The sequence below is a fragment of the Triturus cristatus genome, chromosome 5_2 (assembly GCF_964204655.1).
Source record: "Triturus cristatus chromosome 5_2, aTriCri1.1, whole genome shotgun sequence".
Lineage (NCBI taxonomy): Eukaryota > Metazoa > Chordata > Amphibia > Caudata > Salamandridae > Triturus > Triturus cristatus.
Window position 1 is genome coordinate 1,058,348,036 of NC_140588.1, and position 26,025 is coordinate 1,058,374,060.

The following is a 26,025-nucleotide window of genomic DNA, read 5'->3' on the forward strand; positions in this document are numbered from 1 at the left end:
CATGACAAGGTAGATTTGAATGATTTTGTTAAAGGCCCTGTGGGTGGCAGGACCAAAAGATGGGTGTCTGCTGTTTACAACGAAGTTTGGAAATTATCTCAAATTGAAGCTGCTTCTAGATTAAGGGCTATTGATCAAGCCAATCTAGAAAAAGTGCTAGCTGTCATCGATAATAGCATTAACACCCTTTCTTTCAGAATTTACATGTTAGATAATATTGTTTCATCTGTTGTGGATATTGTACAGGATGATATGTCTGTTTTATACCATGGTCAAAATCAATTGCGTTCTATAATGCAGTTTGCATGGACTTTACATACATTGAAGGCTGGGAAAGTTCCCTGGGACCACATGAACACATAATCTTTATTCCTGCCATTTAATCTGACTGATAAACAACAGTTCATGTCCATGAAGGATGCAACATACTTATTATTGCATATTGAAAAGTTGGAACCTTTACCATTTTCTGTGGCCGAATCGAACTCAGCTGTGTGGCTTATCCATGAATTGATCACTTTACCATTTCCATTGTTTAAGTTCAGTTCATATAGGAAACACTATGCCTTAGGCAGTTACGAACGAATATATGTCTTTGTTCCGCAGTCTTTTTCTCCGCAGGGATTCACAACGCGGTCGTTACAACGACCGCGTTGTGATTCCGCATACCATTACTCCGCAAGTCGGAACAACGATCTGCGGAGGGGGGGCGCTGGATGTTGGAATAGTATAATTTACTATTCCAACTCCAGTCAGTGCGGACACTAGGGAAGGTGTTGGATTTTAAATCCAACACCCCCCCCCCACCCCTCCGCAAGTCGTTGTTCCGACTTGTGGAGTAATGGTATGCGGAATCACAACGTGGTCATTTTAACGACCGCGTTGCGAATCCCTGCGGGGAAAAAGTTTCGTCATAAACGTCGTTTACCAGTACGAACCGTTGGGTACCGCTTTCCTGCATGAAGTTTGGTCACTCCCATTTACATACAGGTGCCTGAGAGAGGGTAAAGAGGTTTATTTAAAAGGAGAGGAATGCACTTCCACACCTGATCACTCAGTAGTCTGTAGGAACATCCAATTGCATGGCGCATGCAACGTTCACGCACCGAATTTACCTTGCATTCTGAAGGGAAATCCTGTGCCAGCCATTACACCCACTTTCACGTTATTAGCTAACAGCAGTTATTTGCTTTTAAATAATGAACCATGCTGCGGGATGATAGTGGGGATTCCGTACATTGTAACTGTCTCACAATGGGTAGTCTGTTGTAAGAATGTCCTTTTCCCACCCCTGCATGGGAGACTGGATTTTTCTATCTGGCCTTCCATACCAACCTTGAAAGCAGAGTTCAACAAGATGAGCAGAATAAGGGCTCTATTGTCTCAAAAAGAAGTCGCCCTGACTTCCTCCTGTGAAACATTTGTCCTTCACGTTGCAAACACCCGCACCGAGGTGCATGCGCTTTTAAATACTGATCTGCCCCTTCATTTCAGCGCACTGATTCATACTATATTCAATGCCTCGTCAACAACTGGCTTGGTGCATTTTTTCAAAGTTGTGGGCTCCGGCCTTGTGACCTCCTTCCAAACAATATTTGGAGTGAAACCGGCATTTTTTCATTCTATCTTTTCCAGCGTCTTCGGCGGGCTTCTGTTGATTCTCGCCTTGACTGCTGGTGTACTGCTATTGCTTTGTTTGCTCCGCAATGGCTGCACGATCTGTATCACACGACAGCTATCCCCGGCTGCTTCAACTAAGCGACCGGATGCTTGATTACTATGGAACATTACCACTGGCCACTTTGAGCGTGGCCTATGGATTAACCTTCCGGTTCTCATACTTTACTTGTGTGCAACCTGTTTTCCATTGCCTAGATTGTCCATTCGAATGGGCTCTGGATTTGTGCCTGTCAAACACGGCGTCTCCTGCCCCAGATTATGATCGACTAATGAGTCCCTTAGTGGATCATGAGTTGGACTGTTCTGGTATCGGGATTATGGCCTGTGGAGCGGCTCATGGAGTCCTAGGGAATTGGGATATATATGCGGCAGCATATGACTTCTTGGCGAGAAGATATCTTGAAGAACATGCAAGTTGTCCTCTGATAGTGCTAGAGGCTCCAGTTATCGAAGAACATGTATGTACATTTACTTTACTTGACTGGATGGCTGACTCTTTTACTGATCATTATAATGACTTCCTCTTGGAGGCAGTTGCAACTTATTGTGCCTACACGTTGATGGATTAAATTGGCAGTTGTCCATCTTCCGCACGTCCTAGTCTTTTTTACTCCACATTGGGCTGTAAACCGCCCCAGCGAGATGTTTTAATTTTTTTCTATTCCCAACAAATTTTTTGAACTTTTACTAACAATAATATGGCTTGGCAATACATGAACATGGTTCTGTCTCGCTCGAACTTGAACTCTGCGTTTTTACATTGCTTCCCTATTCAGTTCGTGGTCCGATCAAGGGAGGGTGTAGTGGAGACGGTGTTTTGTGTACACACATTGCTATGTTAGCATAAGCGTTTTAGAAACTAAACGCCATTTTGCCACTTTGCTGCTTTTGCACACGGCACTACAGGTAGCTGTTATTACAAGTAAAACTGCTTGCTTGGTTTTTCTTCACATGAGAACGGTCTGTTGTTCACATCCCTAGACGTGCACCGCGACCTTAGTCTGAACACTGTGTGCAGAAGCCGTCAAGGTCAAATTACAATGTATGCTGTTGAATTCAGGTTGATCGGCCAACGCTCTAGACACAACAAGCACACAGCTGCAAATATCTGAAACTCGGGTGCCTTTAATATTGCATTTGCATGCATGATTGAGACATTTGGAGAAAACCTTTCCAGACACAGAGAGCAGAACTGAACCTGTGATGTGATTCACCTAAGCTGATCTTTGAGGTATGGGGTTCCCCATTCAAACCTAGAGACCTTCTATTAGTTTATAAAACTAGTTTACTAGCGAAGGGAGGGTGGTTCACAAAGTATTATAGGACTTGTTTTCCACTATCATTTGTAATATGATCTCTCCCTTCATTTTCTATGGAAGTGTAACAATGCTGATGGTTTTATTTTTAATCATTTGCCTGCTTGTATTAGCCAAAGTACTGCACCTTAGAGCACGTAGTTAAAAATAAACATTTTAAAATTTTCCGTGTCTCTGATTACTCTTGTTGTGGACTGATATGAGAATAATAACGAAAAGGTGTTTCTTATTCCCACCATTCCTGAGAGTACTCTAAGTCGCATGTTCTGGGTTGTCTAATCATTGGTAGCTGATTCGGAGAACGAATGAGACACTGATGCTAGTCGGATAGGGGTTCTGGGTACTGAGGTGACTTTTTTGGTACACCACAATTCACTGAGGTCCTGGTTTCCTGTGCATAGTTCTGTGCATGAGCAGAATCCCCGCAACAGTGCGGGTCAGTAGGGGCAATGCATTTGCAGCGCTTTATTTCTGCTTCCAGCTCTTGCAGGCCTTTAGTGAGAGACATACGAGGCCCGTATACTGTTTTGATGACCTGCCCGCGCAGAGCCACCTTGAGCGAATCCCACTAAATGCCAGCATGTGTGCCTGTGCCTGCATTAGTCTGAAAATACGTTGTGATGGATTGTGATATAGAGGTGCGAAGAGTAAAATCATGGAGTGCCTCCAAAGGAAGGTGCTAGGTTGGTATACTGGATTTGTGTGTATCCCAGGTCTGCTGCATTTGTAAAGGGCTGTGGTCTGAGGGAGTATAAGCTAGGTACTCAGCGTTAGACACTTGGGTCATAGCAAGTTCTGAGAAATAAATGGCATTTATTCTTGTATATAGATCATGAAAGTTTAGAATAGTGTGAGTATACACATTCTGTGGGGTGTTTAGCGCACCAGGCATCGCTTAATTACGTTTGGTTGGCCCAGACCTTCATATTGTGTGCAAATCCTATAGTCTGTGCCCCTGGGAGTGATGGGCGTGAGAGGTCCAGGTCGAGGTCAGGAACGCAGTTATAGTCCCCCCGCCCCAATATGTTGGTATCGACGGGTCTCTGAATAGTGTTGGGGTCAATGTTTGCAGGAATGTGGATTGTCTAGAATTAGGTGCGTATAGGGAAACCAATATCAGCGGATGACCATCTAGGATTCCCTCCAATATTGCATACCTGCCTTAGGAATCAACTCGTGTGCGCAGTATCTGCAGTGGGATCCCTGGGGCCATCCAAATCAAGGCGCCCCTGGCATAACCAGAGTAGGTTGTCCCAATTATTGTGCCCATCGAACGCTTGCGTAATGATTTGAGAGTTTTTTCAGTAAGGTGAGTTTCTTGTAGAAGTGCCATTGAGACCTTATGTCTGCATAGGTATTGGCATACTTTATGGCGTTTGACACAACCGGCCAGGTCTCGCACATTCCAGGTCATCAGTAGAAAACTATTCCACAGCATTTATTTAATTAGTAATGGAGTGTGAAAGAAGAGGAAATTGCGTGTGCGCAGACTATTGCATGTACGTCATCCCCTTAAGTGTCATGATCTTAATTGATGTGTTGCTAGTATCACAACTAGTATGTGCCGTATGTGGACACAGAATGCGGACAGGACCTGAGAAACAAACAATGAACTGAGCCCACCACCAACGGGCAAAAGGACATTTTCACTGACAAGCAAACATAACAAACTTGGAAGAATAATAGAATGGTTAGGAGAGAAACAGTGCAGATGATAGGAAAAAAGAAGAGAAAAAAAGAAGAAGAAAAAGGGGGTTTTGGATGAGAGAATGTAAGCAACAAGAGCCAAAGTGAGTCTATATCAGTCACTTATTGTGTGTGGGTCGTGGAGGATCTTCTCCTGTACGATCATGTTCTCCATGGCCGCCAAAATTGTAAATATTTGCCTGAGCCTTAGAGGTTATGAATGTTCGACATAGTTAGGTTGCTTCCCGTGTGTAGATTGCACCGTTGTATAGCATGCATAAAACAGGTTGTTATGAACGATTAACCCAGTTCTTCGAACGGTTTGTGGTGTCACTGCAGGGCTTCCTCCCAGGATTGGCAATTGTTGCGAGTCTGAAAGATGATACACCTGGTCTGGTATGTTGTCTATCTCTGATTCTGACTGGTGGGAGAGGCAGAGGTACCATGCTGCTCCACATATTTGAGGGACTGTTCTCTCTCCTTTGGTGCCTCAGCTTTCATGGGGGGCTGTTCTTGTTCCATGCCTCGGCGTTTGCGGTGCTTTGCCCTTCTCCACTACTGGTGAGGTTCTACTGTTGTTGACTTCTGGGTATGTGCCAGGCCATTCTGTTCCATCCAGGTCCAGGCTTCTTTAGAAGCGTGACAACAGGCAGTGCTATTCTTATGCTGTATGTGCAAGGTGGCAGGGTATTGCAGTGCGTATTTTACTTCATGTTCACGGAGGCAGCGTTTAGCTTCCGTAAAGGAGGACCTGTGGCGTTGTACCAATATCGTGTAGTCTGGGCAAATGTGTACGTGGTGTTTTCCATTGTTCATGGGCCGCGGGACTGTGTCACCTGTAGAATGTAGTCCCTGTCACGGTAGTTGAAGAGGCAGGCAACCACGGGTCTGGGGAGGTTGCCCAAGCTGGGCCCCCCAACCCGACACCCTGTGAGCATGTTTGACTGAAAAAAACTTGGAGTGCTTGCCTTTAAGGATACCTTCTCAGAACCAGGTTTCAAGGTACAGCTCCATACTTTGCCCCTCAATGTGTTCCGGAAGTCCGACTATACACACACTATTTCTGAGGGATCGGCCTTCGTGGTCATTGACATGATTCTTGAGATATTCTGTTCTTGTAATGATTTAATATGGGCTGCTGACGAAGCCACAGTCGGTCTTAGTGATACTATTGTCAATTCAGAGTCCCCCACTCTATTGTTCAATTTTTGTGGTCTTCACGTAGAAATCCCATTTTGGCACATGGTGTTTGGGAACCAAAGTGGATTTAATGTCCATCGCTGCCGCCATGAGTTCGTCAAATCGGTGCAAGATGTCTGCCTGGGGGTCGGGTTGTATTGCCTGTGGCTGTCCGGCGCCTTCGACACCAGGGGGTTGATTTGCTGTGTCACTTGCTTGTGGCTGCTGTTTTTCTGCTTTGAGTTTACCCACAGTGGCGGTGAGGCAGCTATGTGGCTGTGCCCCGTGCCTAACGTCACTGACCTCCAAGGAATGAATCTGCTTAGGGCTATGTGCACCTGCAACGTTGGGTTTCAGGTTCTTAAGTGGAGTGTTGGCACGCCCCAACCTGCCTGATCGTCGCCCGTGGCTTAGGCTAGGGTAGGATAAGGGTTTTAGGGACCGCACCCCCACTGGCCCACTCAATGCTACAGGGTGTCGTGTGGCACTGCCAGAGAAGAGAGGACAACCAGAATAGAATAGAATAGAAGGGGTTTTTGTATAGCGCATGGCTACCCAAAAGCATCCCAGCACTGTGTGATCACTAGAGTAGGGACTACCTTCTAAGCAAAGAGCCAGGTTTTAAGTTGTTTACGAAAAGCTAAGTGGTTAGGTTGTCTACGGAGATGCGACGGCACGCTGTTCCACAGCTTGGAGGAATTATATGAGAAGCATCGGCCTCCACTTCTGGCCTTCCTTACCTGTGGTACCACTGCAAGGTACATCTCATCCGAACGAAGGCTTCTGGTGGCCTTGTAAGGGCGGATCAGAGATTTGATGATGGGAGGCCCATTTCCACCTAGAGGCTTACGGGCGATGCACAGGGCTTTGAAGTTGATTCTTTCCTGCACCGGTAACCAATGGAGCATGCGTAGCGCCAGTTTTGCAGTGCTTCATTTCTGGGTTCCCGTGAGCAATCTGGCAGCAGAATTCTGCACAGTCTGCAATTTAGAGATTAAGTGGATGGGGACGCCCAGGTGAAGGGCATTACCATAATCTATTCTTGATAAGATAAGTGCTTGGACCAAGGTTTTTTTAGCTTGATTTGATAGTAGCGGCAGAACTTTGTGAATCATTCTTAGCAAGCCAAAACAAAGCGCAGTGGTTTTTCTGGCTTGAACTTGGAATGAAAGGTCTTTGTCGAACCAGACACCCAGGCATTTTATTTCTGTTTTCAGTGTGGGTACTGAACCCATACAGGCTGGCCACAGTGTTGGCTTTGAAGTTTAGCTGGTTGCCAAGTAGCATGAACTCAGTCTTGTCACCGTTGAGTTTTAATTGGGAGAGACTCATCCAATTAGTGACTTCCTCAAGGCAATGAAGGAGATCCGGGGGCGTATAGTTAGTCTGGGTCAAAGCCACCACCAGCTGGGTGTCGTCGGCATATGTAACTATATGGATCCCAAAGGGCAACCGTCTCCGCCAGTGGATGCATATAGATATTAAAAAGGGTTGGGCTCAAAGATGAGCCCTGTGGGACTCCACATTTGAGTGGGAACGGTTTAGACAGGGCATCACCTGAGAACACATGGAAACACCTATCCTCCAGGAAGGATTGGAGCCATGATAGCACCTTGCCGGTCACTCCTAAATTCTTGAGACGGTGAGCCAGGATCTAGTGGTTCACCGTGTCGAAGGCCACGCTTAAGTCGAGGAGTATTATGGCGGCTGTGCTTCCTGAATCGAGAATCTTCCTTGCTTCCTCCATAACCGCCAGTAAGGCGGTCTCAGTGCCCTGGCGTGGACGAAAGCCCGTTTGTGAGGGGTGGAGCAGGTGATTGGATTCCAGAAACGTGGAGAGGGTATGGTTGACAAATTTCTCTGAAATTTTGCCAATTGCCGGGAGCAGCGAGATGGGGCGATAATTGCCCATGCCTGCCGAGTCCAGGTGTGGCTTTTTGAGCAAAGCTTTTACCATCTCTTTCTTCCATTCGGGGTGGGGGGGACGATCTCTAATGAGAGGGACGAGTTGATCAGACAGGTCATACTGGGGGCCACCGTAGATGCTGCCATCTTTAAAACGTTAAGAGGTGCAGGGTCCAATGGTGACCCTGATTTAACCTTAGTTAACGTAGCTAAGAATGACTCCTGAGTCAGCGGTGTGAAGATATCCAGGTTCACCAGCACATGCTCATAGGGTTTATGGTGGCCTCGACTTGCGAGCAGTCGGAATGCAGGGAAAGCGTTGGTGCAGAGTAGCGTAGCCTGCGTGTGCCAGTGCTTGTTAGATTCTGCTTTTGGTTGTTGGTTCTCCCCCCCCCCCTCCTTTTGTGCAACCTGCTATGGTGCATTTCGTGGGGTGTAGGGCTCACGCCCCCTCAGTGATCCGTTATAAGTCCTCTGATTGCCCAAGCCTGTGGGACCTGTGGGCATAGAAGATACGTCAAGCCCGTTCAGGCCTCGGAGCTCCCTTTGCACTACCAACGGCTTACGAGGTCTCTGGACCTAGATCACGTGCCCGACTGGGGCAGAGATAGTTCACTGCAGTGGCCGGTCCGCCCTTGGTCTTCAGTGCCCGTGATGGTGCTATGCAGGGAGATGTGTAGCGTAGGGCCCAGACCACGAAGTGTCAAAGAGAGGCTTACCGGGTGTGGCCGACGGGTTCGTTTCTAGGAGTTTGATGGAAGTCTAATCATGTAGTAGAGCAGCCCAAGACACCCCCAATTGCTGTGGGCTGTCTGCTTCTGTCTTTTAGGTGTTGTCGCGCTCCCGCGATCTGGCCTTCGGTAGGGGGCAGGCTGCGGTCCCAGCTTGCTGCGGCTCGACCATCCCCGCCTCTGGGTGATGTTCTGCGCAAGTCCGGCGGAACACAAAGCAGATCCCCAGGGCTAGGCCACTGTGTGCTTATCTCACCGCCTCACGCCGGGGGTGGTATTTGGAAGACTAGAGAGGGCAAGGCGTTCAGGTGGTGTGTCCACGCTCTCTCAGGAGGCAGTTTTCTGTTGACTGTGGGGGTATCGTCAGGCTTACAGGGGCTGGAATCAGGATATTTGGTGGTCTGGTGTGGAGCTATTTTGAAAAGCGTACGCTAACATTGCCATCTTGGCCCCGCCCCCCTCATGTTATGTTATCTTTGTAGCACCCAATCACAAAACTCCCCAGGGCCATCCCAACATTCTGCTGACGCACATATACATCAACTCACATATCGCCTAGTCACCTCTCCTGTCCTCTTTTCCACCTCACCTCTGCCTTAGTCCATCTCATAATTCCCATTGTTCATTCACTTATTATAGCCTGCAGCGCCCATCGCTTAGATCAACTAGCCTGTCCATCTCAGCTTCAACATGGCCCACTCTACCTTGCTCCTGACCCACCTCAAATTTTCCCTGATGCACATAACCTACCCCTTACCTTTAGCTGGGTCAACCTCACCTGACCTTTCTCCACCCATAATACTGCTTTATAGGCCAACTTCACTTCTTTCCAGACCAGGCCTCACTTGCCCACCTCGTCTTATCTCATAAGTTTCATCACATGCCTCCTCTCTTCCCAGGCCTATCCCACCTCTCCTTGGCCACCCCTCCTGTCATGGTCCAAGTCATCCTTTCCTTGGCCATATCTTCACTACCTGGCTCATGTCTACTTTACTGTGCCCTGGCTAACAACGTGTCTCATGAACATATTGCCAAATACCTTTTCCCTTACGTTTTCCTGAGTCCACAGTCCCCCGAGGCCCAAGGAGAGCAGGGTGACTTCCACAATTCATGGGCAGGGAGAGAAGAATTGCTTCACTTGCTCTTTAAAGAGCAGAATAACTTCAACAACTTGGCTTCCTGGAAAAGAGTAGGTTAGCTTTAACTGGGCAGGAGAAGGTGAGCTGGCATTGACTTTTATTTGGCCTGTCTCACAGTTAGTGAGAGGTTGACTGGAGAGGTGAACCGGAGACATAAAGCTGGTCTTGAAGTAAAGAGGTCCCTGTCCGACCACCTCAATGACTGTGCCCCATGCCCATCCATGTCAAGAGCATATCACGGATTCAAAGGATCAGCCAATCACAGCTGCAGAATTTACACCCTTAGGGGTACTCTGGGACAACAGATTAATTTATGCTGCAGCAGCGGGAAGAAAAATATAATGAGCTGCTACCAGCCAGGGTCGAGCAGAGAGGAAATATTACACACCCTCAGGATTACAGGGCGAGAGACCGCCACAGGTTCTCCCCTCTCTGCCTCTGTTTTACTGGGGTTTGCCCTTTTTAGGTCTCGCCTAGCAGCGCGCATGCGCTGCACTGCGAGACTTATTGTAAGGGGCTTTCAAAAGCTCACCACACGCGGGTAACCGCAAGCAATAGGCCACACACGCACAAGCGTGGCCTGTTGCTTGCGGTTACCCGCACGGGCACCATATGTTTTGAATTATCATGCCCAGACACGGGCGCGATAATTCAAAACATATGGCATGATGCTCGCTCTCGTGCGCGCGCCACTCGCGGCACGCTGCATTCCTTTTTTTTTTTAAACTTCCAGCAATCGCTTCTTCAGGCAGGGCGTGTCCCTGGCTGGTACTGGTATGCGCGGTATAGTCTGGTGCCTATGAAAAGGTTCATTTAAGGAATCCGCAGGAGTTTTTGTGTCCATCTGAAAGAGTTTTGCCAAAGGCAATCAACTTGGTCGTTCTTAAGTGTTTGGAGGGGCTATGACCCAGGAGAGAAAAATCTCATATGGGTTATGATACACCCCCGCTACCCTCAACAGTGTTAATAAATATCACATTATTCACTGATGATTTGCATGCATGGTTTATGCTAGTCTGTTTTGTCATCGGTAAAAGACACACACATAGGCATTTAACCAGAACCAGAGCGCAAAATAACATAAAAGTAGATCTAGCTTGCTTGTAATTTGATAATAAGTCACGTTGACCTTTGTACTATGGTAATCAATAAGCGAATGTATCTTAATTAGTACACTTGTTTGAAAAATTGTATTTTATTGGACCACCTTTATTTTTACCAGCATGAGATACACGTGTGAGTGTGTGCGCGGCTGGGAATGTGATATACTAGTCGGCACTACACGTGAAATCCTGCGTTCCTTAGAGGCTTCACTGGTGTTTGCTTTAGAGGGAGAAGGGATATCTCCAAATTGATGGACCATCTAGTGAGAGGAGGGAAACTTAGACGATTCTTTTGTGCAGATGGTTAGGAGATGCCATTTGGTCATAGCAAAGAGAATTTTGCACATCTTGTGGCTACTGAGCATTGATAATTAAAGGTCAAATTAGTGCTGAATTAATCTGCTTTTGATAAGCACTGTGCCAATCAACCGGGTTTGAAACCGATGCCTGCTATGTAAGTTCTAGGCTCCGTACTGACTGCATTACATGTGCTGTCTTAGGCTACACTGCATTATTTATCTATGTTTATTTGTTCCAAACTTAAGGCCAGATTAGTATTTCAGTAGTTTTGCTGAGTGATCTCAATCCATGGCAAAGCTGTTCAGTATCCGACCTGCTGTTTAATCTATGTTGTAGAAGACTGCTATTTTAATGGTGTTACTTATGCAGTGAAAGACAGTTCTGTTTTGTAGTGTGATGTTTTTCTGTGTACTGTAGCCTTGTGAGTTTGCCGGATCATAATATATATACACTCTTGAACTGATGGAGACAAATGATATCTTTTTTGTTGGAACCTAGTTTGATGGCCATACTTTGGAAATATTTTCTACATCATCACAATTTATTTTGCGGCCAAGGTGATATTTGTTATTGCAAATCTTAGGAAAGATTTGATAATCCAGACAATACCAGTATAGCGGATCGGTTACCCTTTTATTAGACACTATGAGAATTTCAATCCTGAATTGTAACCCACTTTAATTTTGAGATTTGCAGTTTATAAGTGAGTGGGATGAGGTGCAGAGCTTCCATTCAGCAGAAAACGTATGGGAAATGTCATATTTTACATATCACACTTAGAAACAGCATGGCAGAATTTGAGTGGTCAGGAGAGGCCCAACTAACAGCGTTTTATTTTGGAAGAGCTGAAGGTTATCATTGGGGAGAGGATGTAGCCTTACGGCTAGAGCGGTCAACCTCGAAGCTGGGGAACCGGGTTCGAGTCTCGGCTACGACACTCAAAATCCTGTGATTCTGGGCAAATCACTTAATCTGCCCGTGCCTAACAAAAATGAATGTGTCCTTCTGTAACGAAACTGGCGCTTGTGTAGAGCGCTCTGATACCCGATTTGGGTCAAGTTCACGCTATATAAAACTCTCTAAAAAAAATCATTGCAGATGTCATTCTTTTTCCTTCTAAGGTGGAAAGAATGATTAACTGGCCCTTCCCTAAATTCAACGTCTGTTTAATGAAAGATGTTCTCAGGCAGGGTTATGTCCTGCCAGTCACTCCACAAATATCACATCTTGAGGATAAAGAACCTGTAGGGATTAAGCCTAAGCAATTAGGATGTATCAGATGCGCCCATTCACCTGCTCGAAAACGAAGGTGATGTTTTGATCACTTGTACATGCATGATGTAAATTTTGTAAAGAGGTGCTCAAAGATTAAAGGCAGGAAACAATTTGATTAATTGATTCAGAAAGTTAAATCCCCAAGGTCAGGAGAGACCATACTCCCATCTTGAGGGTCAGTAGTCCCCAAGCTTTTGTTAGCAATGAATACAAAATGTATATCAGTTGCAGAAAAGCAGCATCAAAAACACAATGTAAAACATTGGCATACATTGGCTAAATCATTGCTGCGTGATTTAGTAGTTATGAACCGCATACCTATAAAACAAGCATTGGCATAGCCAATAGGTCTCGCCTTTGGGACCTTATAAGTGTTTAGCCATGCAACAGTTGATGTTGTTGCACCAAGGATATTGTGCTGGATAACTAAACACTTATAAGGTCCCAAAGGCGAGACCTATTGGCTATGCCAATGCTTGTTAATCTGGCACCAGTACAGCCTCCAGTGTGTGCTGCTGTTTCTACTGAAGAGTCCTATAATAGGTGAGCAGCCTTTATCTCTGCACAGATAGTTTTGAAGGTTATAAATAAGGCTCCCACTTTTCCGTTTTTACTGATTGTTTTCTGTCTGCATTTATCTGTAACAAAGTGTTTCCTGTTTGCATTCATTTTTAAAAACGGAAGAATACAGGAAATATGGGTTCTTTGAGTGACTTTCCATACTGTCTTTCATCAGCTCCAAGTCAACCGATGAGCAGATAGATGGCACGAGGAGTTAAAAACAAGATGATATATCCATAAATAACAACATATGTCAACATCCAACTGTAGTACAATGCTAATATTTAACTACAGGTGTATTGCTTTGTTAGATTAAGCTGCTTAATTTGCTAAAATACGACAGGCGTCAAAGTATGAGAACACAACATAAATATATATAAATACTGATAAGTTGGCTAAAAAATAAATACAGACAGAAATGTTAAAAAAATAAATACCATAGTTCTAACTGAAAGGATAGTCATTACATTACAAAAGCAATCTCCTATAGCAGAGGTCTCCGACCTTTTCTGTAATAATAGTTACTTCTGTTCATTGAATATCATTCAGAGCTACTATTATTAGAGTTGTAATGAAAACCACATAAGACAAGATTACATTAGTGGCCACTATTTGCAAGATTACTAGTAGCAGTCCCTTCACTACACCAGGCAGGGTTGCCAGCAGTAATGTAAAGGCTTTGTTAATGTTGATTGCCTGAACATAGCTAATAGACATCACCCATAGCTGCAATGCCGCTGGCACCTAAGTAACAATATTAGTAATATGTCTCCCCAATGCTACATTAGTCTTTACTCAAAATCAATTTTAAATCAGTTTAGGAATTTTAGCTATTTTTCTCCAAACATCAGCCTATGAATTCTGAAAATACTAATTTTTGTCTCAAATACTTGCTTTTTAGGTCTCGCCTGGCGAAAGCAGCGCATGCGCTGCTCTCCGCCATGGAGGGGACCTTTTGTAATCGATTCAGCCAAAGCTGAATGAAGGCACGTTCAGATGGACAAACATAGCTAATCTCGCCGCCCGCAAAGCTAAACATGCACGCGTAGGGACAAAAAATGCGCGCACATTTTTTGTCCCTACGCTTCCATGGCGGCGTGCTTTCGCAGACAGTGCTGAGGAAGCTGGCGCGAGGCTTCCCGCGAGCATTGCTTGTTGTCGTTGGCAGCCAACGTCGGATATTCCTGTTCCTTCTGTGCGCCTAGAATAAGGTTCACATTCAGAGAGAATATGATCCTTCTGAGCCAACACTAGAAAACGCAGTAAAGTTTGCCTGCCTTAAGTAAACCCTACTTCCTTGTTTCCTCCTCACTATGCTGGATGTTAGGTCTCCGGTAAATGCAGCATTCTCTTCCCTTAAAGCCACTGTAGCCCTGCGGTGTCTCACCGCGCCTGGTGTTCTTTTCAATCCGCCCAGATGAGGTAACAGGTAGACATTAGGACCCAGGGGCGCCGGTCGCACCTCCTCGAGTGAGCGCTCGCTGAAAGGTAACCTGAGGCAAGCTTCTTTCGGCTTCCCTCACCCCCTCCCTGCAATAAAGCCTGTTGGTGACCCGCTATGTGTAACCAGCTGTCCCTGGCAGCATGCACCGGGCGTACCAGCCTCTTCTGCCAGCCACCAACAAGTACCTGAAGGAGAAATGGGACCACGAGGACTTCCGGGAGCACCGGAGGAAGGCGAGTATCCCCGCGGGGGTCGGGCGTGCAGGTCACCTGCCCGTCAGGATGTGAGTGCCCTCAGCAGCTGTTCATCAGGCAAGCGCAGGAGGGATTGTACTAGGAATTTTGGAGGGGCGAGCAATTTTAGTTGATATGAGAGTGATGCCTTGACTCTGACAGGTGATAAGGCATGTGAAGTCTATGTGGCGGGATGTTCTTCCTTCCGAGAACACAAGCTTAATATTTACCTGAAGCCTGGTTTTCCTGGTCCCCAATGGCCCGGATTGACAGGAGGGGTTTTGCACCGAGTGGTAACTTGACACAATAGATGTCAACAACAGTCAGTGGAAAACGCATATAGCTTACATGCATGGCTATCAGCCTGTGGGTGGGTGAGGCCACCTTAGCTGTCCCTGTGTGGGCGCTGCCTCAGTACAGCCAAGAAGCACAATGGATTAATGTTTAGATGGTCCCACCCACAAAAGTCCACTGCTCCATTTAGTCAGGGCCACTGGAATTATGCGGCAGGAGAGGGTCAAATTATGTCACAAGAAAAGGCAAATTATGTGGAATAATGCTGCATATTTTGTAGCAGTATTACTTGATTATTTCATCGTTTTTTAAATGTGATAACACTGCCTGGGCATTGGTTGCACCTCTTTGGTACCAATTAAACACCCAAATATAGCAATAAGCAACAGAAACTTGACCAGTTCTGCTTTGCGAAGCACCTTCTACTGAGAGGAGACACGTGTCGCTGCATTTGTAGTAACTTTTGAACCGTTTGAGTTAACTTTTTTTTTGTTAAAATCTGCAGATTATGTGACGGCTGATGGATTATGTGGCAAATCTATAATTATGTGAAAATCGCTGCGGTTGCCAAGTCACATAATTCCAGTGGCCTTGCCTTTAGTGTGTGTGGGTTTCGGAGTGAGGAAAAACAGTTGTCCTGACAGCTTGACACGGAATCCCTTGTGTCTTCTGTACAATGCCGATCCTGATTCTAGTGCAGGGCACAAACCCTACTACAGACGTTGCCTGTAAAGATAGAAGTTATAGCCTATGGGCCCTCAGGGTGGTGCTAAGAAGGGCTTAAGAGCCACAGGCACATGTCTTATTATCTAGTAGGACTCAGTGACAGGCCATTAGGGCTAATGATTGACTGACTAAAACTGTACTAATGTGTCCGAACCATGCTCGATCCGATGAGCATTTGATGGACATTACCCCTAAAAAGAATCCCTATTCCCACTTATGGCAGTGCAATGCAAAACTGTACCATCAGTAAAGAAGCATGACACTAAGAAACGGCGTGGGTGTTTATTTGGGGGAGGGACAGATCCTGGACTCTATGAATCCAGGTGGAGGTATTAAACTCTTGTGAGATAGCTGAGGTCTGTTCATGAATGGTGTGGTGTGTGTGTTAGGTTCCTAGCGCTATTAAAGAGGTTGCACACGCTCTGGCACTAGTCAATGGAATAGGAAAATGCACTCCACATTGCATCAGGGGGCACTGCAGGGTTCCAAGGGCTTCGTATTTACAAGCCCCACAAACCAAAAAGCTGTAGAGCATAGAGTTACAGCGAACGGTACATGCAAACATAGCATCGGATGGTAAGAGTAGACCAGAGTTTTGGTAAGAGGGCGCTTTCACAATACTGCAGGTGCATGCTGCCGTACTGTGGATCTGAAGTTTATTTCTAACATATTTCCTTAAAAGATCAAGTGAATTTAACCACCTTTTGTGAGCTCCACCAATAAATTAAGGATTTAACTGCGAATGAGCCTTGGAATCCATGGAGTGAGTCATAACGCATCATACAAAGGGCAAATGGCACAGAAAGTGGTCACTTTCTCAGGCCTCACTTTACAGTCTACATGTATTTCATCTCTCCTTTTCTTGGCAAGGACACCCCATGAAATCCTTTGTGTTGTGATCTTTTCTCTACATTTCACATTCCACAGGACTGAAACCTAGAATGTGGAATGTAGAGAAAAGATCACATCACCACTTTATACACTGTGATGCACACACCCTCATACGTGTGATGTCTGATCACAGCTGATTGATTACTGCATTGTGTCACGTATAACATTGGAATAGTGCCCAGCGTGTTTTAAACTGTGACACGCACACACATTGACAGTGAAACAAGAACTTGGCACTGTGTTTTCATATATTTGACAGGTTTTTGTTGGTTACAAGTGTTGTTTGCTCCACTTTACAGGTTGTATATTGTTGTGGTCTTGCCAGGTTCACAATCTTCTTCCTACATTCATTGAGTCAATATGCTAAGTATCAATGCACCTACTCCATTTTTGTTAGACACATAAATAAAAGGTATTGTCATTTACAATGCCACTAGCTCAAACTCGTGTAAATGCGAGACCTATTGCATTGCAAATGCTTGTTAATTTTGGTACACATATCTTAATTCATCTAAGCAAAAGCTTCTAATTTAGTAGGGTGGGCTGTATGCAGGGGAGCTACTTTAATGTAATTGTGCACAAGCTACTCCTCATTGGAGAGGCATGTCCTATAATAATTACTAAGAAGTAAAGTGATAAGCATATATCATGTTGATCTTTTCTGCGTTTATTGAGTCTGACTTTGATTGTAATAAGGGGTGTCAGAAATTGCAATATTTTCTTTGTGTAAGGTTTTGGGAACATTATGTGGAATTTTGTGAAATTACCTTGCATGAAAATTGAACGCAAGGGCATTTATCACATTAAAAAATCATTCAAATTGCCTACAATAGGACAAAAAGTGGTGCAATATTTGGGTCTGTTCACAAACTGCATTTCATAGTATGTTAGTAGTACTACAATAGTTTTATTAACGTACTACAAAATGCTAGTCACTAACCTATGTGCGGAGGCCTATGACTCTACATCCCTCATGTTTTATGTGTGAAGATCTCCACCCCGACAGCAAAGATCGCCACACACGTCGGCATACGTCTTAGTAGCAAACGAGAGAGGGACAGGTGGAAATAGATTAAAATAAGGAATATTTAGGAAAAATGGGCGGGGCTCTGATCGGGGTAAGGAGGGATTTAGGGAGGGACATGCAGCCTCCTACAAAAGGTTAAGCCATTTGCTATTCACAAATTACACTTCTTCAGTTGCTGCAGCCAAAAAGACCTAAAGCAGTTGTAAATTTACTCCAGCTCAGAGTAAGTCCAGCACCACACATGGACTGGTAATGCAACACCCTTGGATAGAAAATCATGGGGGCAGGGACTTAAAAATAAAAGCGCATAGAAACTAATGTTAAATTAACTTAATTAATGTTTTAAAAATAAATGTCAATTAATGTTGAAAAGTATATACATAAAACATACATATCACTTTATTATCAAATATGTGACCAAACATTTTTAAATCATCAGTGTAATTTCAATTATAAAAAAATTACATTAATTCTATACATAACTTTAAATAGTTTTACTATAAAATAAATATTTATGCATTTTATATTTTAGCTGAGATTTCTTATTGAAATTTTAAGAAAAATACCTTTAATTAAATATATTAAAATAATTAAATGTTTAATTAAAAATTAAGTTATTAATGCTGTAGCAATGTTATTTTGTTCTACATTAAAACAAACATTTTAAATTGATTTACAGTAATAGTTAACATTAAAATATGTGTACTAATTTATTTTTAAGTTTAATAAACGTTTAAACTTTTTCCTGTATTTTACCATAAGATCTCCACTCTGATGGGGGAGACCTCCGCCTTTGTATGAAAAGTCACAGCAGGTAGTAACTTTAGACCTGTAAATTAACTCTACCCCCTGAATCCAGCGGCTGGAGACATGTAAGTCTAGACTTCTGAGTAACTACACTTGTAAATCATGAATAGCCAAAAGTAATAACGCTAAAGTGTAACAGTAAACTTATACATCTAAATTTACTCACGTGTAAGTTTACATGTATGAATAACCCTTGCATAGTGAAGATTCACAGAAACAAAATTCATGGAAGTTTGTATATTTCTTATAATGCAAAGCTTGCCAATTGTCTGCATTAGATTTACAAGATACACACAGAGAGTCCTGCACTCCATTGTATAAACTGCTGCCTTCACCATCCTAGCCTCGACAGCCACAGCAATTCAATTGACATTTAGGAAACATCTTAAAACATAACTCCTTGCACTGCTACTTCAATTAGTTTGTTGTTGGTATAGCATAACGGGTATCCGCATGCTTTACATAAAACGTCGAGCAAACCAGTTGCCATTTTCAGAGTCTCCTATGCGCCCTCAGCACCATCAGGAAAAAAATAATTGTGCTACGGAAGCCGAAGTAGTCCCAAACAGGTGAGATATTCGACATACTGGATGACTACAGTAACGAATTACAACTTACATGCACAGCAATAATAACTATCTCCTAGCGAGTGGATCTTTACTTAAAACTGAAATAATTAATTAGAGGCCGGTTATATATAACAGAAACTGTAGATCACATAGGAGTTGGAAGCAGAGGTAAAAGAATTCAGAAAAGACCATCATGTGCCGTGTGAGCTCTGCCACAGAAACTGAAGGCAAGTTTCATGGGGGCATATCAACAAGCAGGCGATAAAAAATTATCGCCGCTTTTGCGGCCGTTTTCAGCCGAAAAGCGGCGATAATTTTATCGCCTAATCAGCAAGGTCACGCTAACGCGTGAAACCTTGCTTTAGCGTCAGGATTCCTAACGCCCAGCTTTGCATCTCTAATGAGATGCAAAGTGGGCGTTCCTGACCTGGCATGACAGGAGAAATGTCGCTAAGCGACATTTCTCCTATCTGCAAGCCTAACGCTATGAAGCATAGCGCCAGGAAAAGTAGCGATAACACCTGTTATCGCTACTTTCCTTACGCCTGCTTCAGGACTGACTTAGCCATGATATCCTATGGAGGGTAGATATCATGGCTAAGTTTGTGAGTCCCTATCAACTAGCTAACGTGAGATTATAGCTGGGTTTCCAGCGATAATCTCACGTTAGCCAGTTAGCGCTAGGATTTTTATCGCTGATGAGATAAGTGTTGCTAATAGCACGCTATCTCAGCGATGAAAATCGGCACTAGCCGGCGATAATTATCCAAGCGCTAAGTGCGCTCAGCGATAATTTTCGCCGGTTGTTGTTGATATGCCCCTTGGATCTTTGGAAAGATGGTGCAAACTTTGGTTGGTCGTGCATAACCATGCAACTGCGTTGGCACAAGCACTGGGAATAAAGGGAGACTGTTTCCACTTCTGCACTAGCAGCATCGCTTGTGATGGTTACATGCACTGGTACAACGACACAAGAGCTGAGACCGTCAACAACATTGATCACCCTACATCCATCCCATCCCTAGTGAATCCCCCCCGCCACCCCGCCACTAACCTGAAGCCGATCTCTGGCCAGCTACACTGATAGGGGATGTAATAGCATGGAGGCAGACTGTAGACTTGTGCTCTGAGCTGGGCAGTGACAGATTTCATTTGTTGCACAATCTTCTCCTGCCTTCTCATAAAAATGGTGGAAGAAGAATTTACGGATTAACATGGAAACCTGACAAGTCCTTCGGAATAAGTGATGGACAAATACATACACCAACCTTTTCCTTGTGAAACATTGTGCTGTGTGTCTCAGCAACAAAGGTGGAAGATTTTCACTCAGCTGGATGGCGTTCATCAACTCTGTCTTCGGTGTCGCCAGTTTTATGCCACTGTAGGCCATTCAAAGGCTTATGAGCTCAAAAAGACAAAACAGTATTCAAATTCCTCAGTGGAGGATGCCTGCAAACAACAGCTTCACCCTTCAAAAAATAAACTCAAAGTGCACACAGACACCTTCTGCACCTTGAAAGAATATATTTGAAACCAACTGAATGCCAGAAGCAGACAAATGAACTACACATGGGAGAATATGTCTGTATTGTATGACACCTGGTTAATTTCCATTTTCACAGCCCAGAAACCAAATCTAGGCCCCTTGCTAAATTTTAACCTCAAACACATACCCTGGGTCACATGTATAAGTACTATATGATCGTAAAAGGAACCAGAAATTCCTATAGCATGTCACGACCCGAGGAACCATGTGGTGATTGAGGGTCTGGGGTTCAATATCAGGTCCCACAGCTATGAAATTGGTAAATCATATTCTAATCAAAGGCAATGGGCTTGAAAGGGCCAATACTGTAATCTCTAGGAAACTAGAGGAATTAAAAAAACACTGTTTTGGGGCCCCTGCGGTATAAGTGGAGTTGATTGAAAGGAACAGCAGAGCTCACTTGTGTCCCAAACAATTTATCAGGAACTTATCTTTAGAAGACGTGCAATCCTTTCCTGTCCAAGATGCAAAGGTTGCATGTTTTGGTTTGTTGCTCAAGCAGAACAGTTACTTCACCCCTATGACTGTGTATAACAATCTCAAGATCATTGGGTGATATCGAAAACCTAGGGTGATACGCCAGACTGCTGGGTCTGTCTGCTTTCTTCTGCTGAATACATGCAACAATCAGGTGATGTACTTGTCTGGGGACCATCACTCCATGATGAGCCTGCCCAGGTGAGACAACAGGATTCCTCCCACTCACCCATTGCTCATGCAGAAAACAGCCACTGCCTGTCATTGTAAACCAATCTTTTCTTTCCCATGAGTTGAGATTTAATTCCTTTCAATTTTAAAATTCAGATCTGTTAGAATCCGGGGTCTCTGGTTGGCGCAGGTATGCACTTGCGACAAGCAGGGACCCTTTTCATCTAAGTCAGGGCAAAGGATCACCTCTTTAAAAATAACCCCTGCTCACCCTCTAGGTAACGTGGCGCGAGCAGTCAGGCTAAATTTCCAGAGGGCATATAGGTTAAGCGTTCAAGTTGTCCCACACAATAATCACCACCCCACCACACAAAGACACAAGGCTGTATTTATGTCCAAAATATAATTCTTTATATAAAAGGTTTTCTTTCAGGCAGGTTGCATAAATACAGTTCTCTTGGTAAAATAATCCAGTTACTCTCAAAATGCTTTACGGGCAGTCCACAGTTGTAAAAATGGCACAGTTCTCTTTAAAATAGGTTTCTTAGGTCTTCTGGGCACTTCGTAGCGCCTTTGGGGTGCCTTTGGCAAGGTTTTTACAGTGCCTTGCCGTTTCCCACGCTTCTCGCGTGAGCCGGAGTACGCTTGCCGAGTCTCACTCTTCTCGAGTGAGCACCGGTAATGCTTTTCAATGCAGTACGGTTAAAACGTAGGTACGGTTCGAACCTTGCTGTTCCCAGGGTAAGTACGGGTCGAACCAAGGCTGTTACGGCTCGAACTCAGCCAAAAGGAGCACTTTTCAAAGCGCCATTATTTCAGCTGGCAGTACGGTGCGAACCAGGCACAAGTATTTACAAGGCGGGTACGAACCAAGGCACTTCACAGGCAGTACGGTGCGAACCAGGCACCCGTAGTTACAGGGCAGGTACGGTTCGTACAAAGGCAAGTACGGGCCGTACTTTTCACGCGCTGGCACAATACCTTGCAGATTTCACGGGGAAGGTTCGTGGCGGCCTCGCGGTCCAGTCCAGGGGTGTCCCACGTCGCGCTGGTGTCCCCAGTGTCCAGGGGACGGCGGAGCTTCGTGGGGCGCTCGGGCAGGATGCAGGTTGCCACGAAGGGGGTCAGAAGCAGGAGGGCAGCCTCGGGGTGAGATCACAGCGCCGCGCGCTGTTAGCTTCGGCCGGAGACGCGAACCAGGGCACTTTAGTCCTTTGCAGAAGCCTCTACAACCCGGCAGGGGTCACAGGGACTCGGCGCTCAGGCGCGGAGATCTCCACCTTACTTTGCGAGCTACGGCTCGAGGGGGCAACTGTTCACGGTGCTCGGGCTGTCAGGCCTTTACGTTGTTTGCAGCCACGCCAGCAGCAGAAGTCGCGTTGCTCAGCGAGATCAGGGGATGCACAGGTTCTCCGGGGTCAGCTTGCTGAATCACTTCAAGGCACTTCTCCTCTTCTTTCAGGATGGTAGCGCCCACTGTTCCTGGGGCGCAGGTCAGGGGGCAAGTTCACACGCAAGCCCTTGGAGATTGTTTTAAAGGCACAAGTTGAATCAAAGTCCTTTTCTTCAGGCTTTCCCTCTCCTTCCAGCAGACAGGCACCCACTGCAGGCCAGTCTCTCAGGCAGAGAGACAGTATTCCTCCTTCAGCTTCTCCAGGTCCTTCTCCTTCAGGCAGAGTTTCTTCTTGGCGCAAACAGGATCTGATTTCTTAGGAGCCAGGCTCCTACTTTTATACACCAATTCTTTTGTTCTTTAGCGCCAGGGGGCCTGGGCCTGGCTCAGTCCAGTTCTGGAGCACTTTGTTATGGTGACTCTGCTCTTTCCTTTCAGCAGCAGGGCAGAGACATCAGCCGCTCAACAGGGGGCGGCGCCGGCTTTGTGCTGTCAGAGCACAGGTCTATTCAGAGTCAAGGGTGGACTCCTCCCACCCATCCTGGTGTAATCTCTCTACCCACCACCTGGCAGCCAGCCTGTCTCTGGGGATTCCCCAACCCTGCTCCTTACTGTTGCTAGGCAGAACACACACACACAGCAGAGGCGGACTGAAATGGCCAGGTCAGTAAATACTAACTTTCTAAAAGTAGTATTTACAAACGCAGGATATTAAAATAAACTTTACTAAAAGAAGTATTTTATTATTCTGAGTTCAGGCATACTAAACATAATTGTCTACCATGCTCTATGAGTCCACTGGGATTACAGGGTGTAGTAATTCCAGCAGCCCATTCTGGCCTATGGAGAGCAGGTAGCCTTCAATAGTGAAAAACGAAAATGGCTGTAATTCACTATTAAGACATGCCACACACATCAGGGCATGTCCTACCTTATGCCTACAATGCACCCTGCCCTTGGGCCTACCAGAGGGGTGACTAATATGTAGTTAAGGGAAGGTTTAGGGACTGGCAAGTGGGTGCACTTGCGCAGTCAGCGCGACGGTACCAGACCGCACGCAGGTTCTGCAGTGGCAGATCCTAGACACATTTTACTAGGCCGCTTCTGTGGGTGGCACAACCAGTGCTGCAAGCCCACTAGCGGCATTTGTATTTACAAGCCCTGGCACTCCTGGTGCACTCTACTAGGGGCTGACAGTAAACCAAATGAACCAATCATGGACACCAATCAATGTATACATTTTACCATAGGGAGAGCATATGCACCTTAGCACTGGTCAGCAGTGGTAAGGTGCCCAGAGTCATAAATCAGCCAACACCAGGTCAGAAAAAATACAGGAGGAAGGCAAAAAAGTTTAGGGATGACCCTTCAAAAAGGGCCAGGTCCAACACAACCCCCTTCCAGCCAAAACGCAGGGTAGACCAATCACCACCGTGATGGTCTTCCCTGCTTGGGGCGATAGAACAAGGACCTGGCCCGCAACTGCAGGGGCAGACTCCATTTCTACGCCAATCTGAACCTATCGGACTCCCTCTGTCCATACTCTCAGGGCCCACCAAGCCAATCCATGGGGAACCCTTCTCCTTGCCTGTAGACACCACCTGTGCAGCACCTAACCTTAACTGGCCCACAGGTGTGTCCCACCAGAGAGACAGCAAAATGCTACAGTGGCCACTGACAGTAGTCAGGGATGAGACCCAGGCCGTATGCCTCTCAGGGCTCTCAATCCTCTGTGGTGCCAGGGAGCAGGGGCCAGTAGCCCCAGGTGCTTGGCACCCTTTGTCCATTCTCCCCCTTGTCAGGTCAGGTATGACATCCTGGCACTGACCCACCAGCCCCGGGACTGTACCCAGCGGCTGGACCAAAGACTGGGGTGGCCTCTCCCACACCCGGTCCTCCTCCTTGGGGCTCTGTACCCTCCCACCTGGAGTGGCACCCCCTTCCAGAATTGCCACGGCACCTGTGGCAGGTGTCCTGCGCAATTCGCCCACCAGTTCAGGGGTTCTATCCTGCAACTGGGTGCCCAGGTCAGGGGGGACACCCTGAACCTGGCCCTTCAACCTAGGGTCTAAACCCTTCAGTTGAGCCGGGGTCAGAGGCGAGGACTCCCTCCCTCTGCACCCCCTTCCAGAGTACTGCCCACTCCCAACTGGCGTGGTACCCCTAGAAGCAACATGGGTCAGGACACTGATTACAGTGGTCCCACCCTCCAGGTCAGACAACACCTGAACCTGGCTTCCCAACCCTGGGTCCAACCCATGCGGTTGAACGCTCGCCTGGCGCACCAGGACTTCCCGGGGAGCACGCATGCCCCCCCTGAGGGTGACACATAACTCATGTGTCGTGTGACAGTCTGCCTGGCGCTGATCTCCCGACCCCTGTCCATCTGACAGTGCCTGAAGATCCCCCAGGACAGAAGTGGTGTCACCATGGTCACTCACGGGGAACGCAGCCCTTCTGGCTGGCCCCTGACCCACTGGTTCTTCCACTGGGGACTCTTTCCCCCTCTCACCCCTCAATCTGGACCTCTGCACCCTCCCAACTGGAGCGGTACTGCCAGACACCAGAACTGATGGAGGCCTGCTTACAGACACTCCCAGCTCACCAGACACTAGGGGATCCCCCTCAACGGGCGGCCCATCAGGACAGCCTAGGCTCCCCGCCTGGTGTTCCCTTAAAGAACCATCCAGGCTCTGAGACTGGGTTTCGGGCACCTGGGGGAACGCAGCCCCACGCTCACTCTTTCTCCACTGAGACAGGACGTGAGCCCCTACACCCCTCCCACTACCATGGGACCTAGCTGGGCTACTCTGCACCACTTCCACCACTCTGGGTTGGAAGATACCTGAGCCACTCCCCACAGGGTCACTCCCCAATGCCTCTCCAGACCCTCTGGAATCCACCAAAAGGTCTACCTCCAATGTGAGCTCTCTGCGGTCAGAGAACTCGGTCTCCAACAGGTGTTGACATAGCTCTGGAAAACAGGGACTTAAAATATGCTCTCCCACAATTGGATCACACAGCCCCCTAGCAGGGTTAACCAAACTAGCCTTCACCTTACCATCCAGTGCCTCAGACACATACTCCACACCACTCTCCTGAGACTGGCAAGACAGTATCTGACTGTCTCTGTCACACAACCCACACTCTTCTGGGCGGTCTTCACACTCACCTACCAGGACTTCGATTTTGGGGGAACCCCTCTCCCTGCGCCTCTCATCTAGAGTCAGTAGAGTGTCCCTCCCGCCACTAGGACCATGAACCCCTGCGCCAGTTACCCTATTCCCTTCAGGGATACTGCGCACTACTGGAGCTACCTCATGCCCTTGAACCTCCTGGTGTGTGTTAACCACCTCCTTCAAGTCAGGCGCCACATCTCTGGGTGTGCGTACTACTCTTTCAGCACTAGAGAATTCTATACTGCTGCCACCATCTGAGCTGGATTCCTCCTCCCACTCAGAAAAGCTCAATCTCTGAGCTACGCACCTTTCTTGCTGCTGGGCTGAGACACTCATGGCCTCAAGCCTCTCGAGCTCCATATCATATTTCTTCATTAGGAAGTCATGCTCCAT